Genomic DNA, 2,512 nt, shown 5'->3' on the forward strand with positions numbered 1-2,512 from the left:
TATTATTGACTATATGCCCTATGCTGTACATTACATCCTCATGACTTATTTGTTTTATACCTAGGGATTTGGACCTTTAATTCCCCTTCACTTTACCCCAGCTTTTTAAATTTATCCATTATAGTTGACATTCAATATTATTTTGTATTAATTTCAGGTTTACAGCACAGTGGTTAGACATTTATATAATTTAAGAAGTGACCCCCTGACTAGTCTAGCACCCACCTAGCACTATACATAGTAATTACCATATCATTGACTATATTCATTATGCTTTTCTTTACATCCCCATGACTATTTTGTAACTACCAATTTGTACTTTTAATCCCTTCACCTTTTTCACCCTGCCTTAATCTAACCCCCTCCCATCTATCACTCCAACAAATCTAGTACCCATCTGACACCATTGTAGTTATTGCAGTTATTACAATATTATTGATTATATTCCTTATGCTTCACCCTACATCCCCATGACTACTTTGTAACAACCAGTTGGTACTTCTTAGTCCCTTCCCCTCTTTTCACCCACACTCCCAACTCCCCTCCCATCTGGCAACCATCAAAATGTTTTCTATATCTATGAGTTTGTTTTCTTTGTTAATTTTGTCCTTATATTCCACATATAAGCAAACTCACATTGCATCTGTCTTTCTCTATCTGACACTCCACTCAGCACAATAACCCCCAGGTCCATCCAGGCCACCGCAGATGGCGAGAACCCATTCCCTTCCCTGGCCGAGCAATATTCCATTGCATATATGTACCACCTCCTCCTTATCCATTCATCAGTTGATAGACACCAGGCTGCCTCCACATCTTGGCCACTGTAAGTATGGCTGCACATGTCCCCTCAAAGTAGTGTTTGGGTTTCTTTGGATAAATACCCTGAAGTGGATTACTGGGTCTTCACTGTCTCTTCATATAGACTTCTTCTTCTTCTTTTTTTTTTATAAGTCTATTTTGTCTGGTTTAAATATTGCTACCCCGGTTTTTTTTTCCCATTTTCATGAAATATCTTTTCCCATTCCTTTACTTTCTGTGTGTGTCTTTCAATCTGAACTGAATCTCCTCACTGGTCCATGTAGGCAGCATATACAAGGGTTTTGTTTTCTTCAGCCCTCCTACATCTTTTTTTCTTGTTTTCTTTCAGCCCTCCTACATCTTTTTTTTTTTTAATCTTTATTGTGGAATATTGGGGAACAGTGTGTTTTTCCAGTACCCATCTGCTCCAAGTCAAGTCATTGTCCTTCAATCTAGTTGTGAAGGGCACAGCTCAGCTCCAAGTACAGTTGCCATTTTCAATCTTAGTTGCAGGGGGCGCAACCCACCATCCCATTGTGAATTGAACTGGCAACCTTGTTGTTAAGAGCTCACACTCTAACCAACTGAACCATCTGGCTACCCCACCAGCTGCTCAGTGGAGCTCGTTGTCTTCAATCTAGTTGTGGAGGGCACAGCTCACTGGCCCATGTGGGAATCGAATCAGTCCATGTTGTTAAGAGTTCATGCTCTAACCAACTGAGCCGTCCGGACACCCTCATCCCTCCTATGTCTTTTGATTGGAGCATTTAGTCCATTTACATTGAAAGTAATTTTGACAGATATGTAGCTATTACCATCTCATTCCTTATTTTTATTTTTATTTTGTTTTCCATCTTAGAGAAGTCCCTCTAACATGCCTTGTAATACTGGTTTGGTATTGATGAATTTCTGTAGCTCTTTCTTTTCTGAGAAGCTCTTTATCTGTCCTTCAATTTTAAAGGATAGAGTAGTCTCAGTTGTACTTTCCGCTTTTTATCATGTTGAATATTTCCTGCCAATCCTTTCTGGCCTGCAAAGTTTCTGTTGAGAAACCAGCTTTGGAAGCTCCCTTACAAGTTACTAGTTGCCTTTCTCTTGTTGCTTTTAAAATTCTCTCTTTGTCTTTAACCTTTGCATTTTAATTACAATGTGTCTTGATGTGGGACTGTTTGGGTTCATCTTGTTTGGGATTCTCTGTACTTCCTGGACTTGTATGTCTATTTCATTCGACAGGTTAGGAAAATTTCCAGTAATTATATCTTCAAATAGGTTCTCAATCCCTTCTTCTCTCTCTCCAAATTCTGGTACCCCTGTGATGTGAATGTTATTACACTTGAGGTTGTCCCAGAGGTCTCTTAAACTATCCTCATTTTGTTTTGGATTCTTTTCTTTTTGCTGTTCCTATTGGTGTTTCCTACTACCTTGTCCAAATCACAGATTTGATCCTCTGCTACATTTGGTCTGCTGGTGATTCCTTCTAGTGCATTTTTCATTTCAGTTATTGTATCCTTCATTTCTGACTGGTTCTTTTTTATGATTTCGGTGTCCTTTTTTTTATGCTTGTAATCTCTTTGTTGAAGTTCTCACTATTACCTTGAGTATCCTTATAACCATTATTTTGAACTCTGTCTCTGGTAGGTTGCTTGCCTCCATTTCGTTTAGTTCTTTTCCTGGATTTTTTTCTCCTGTTCTTTCATTTGGGATGCATTTC

This window comes from Rhinolophus hipposideros, assembly GCF_964194185.1.
Source record: "Rhinolophus hipposideros genome assembly, chromosome: 8".
Lineage (NCBI taxonomy): Eukaryota > Metazoa > Chordata > Mammalia > Chiroptera > Rhinolophidae > Rhinolophus > Rhinolophus hipposideros.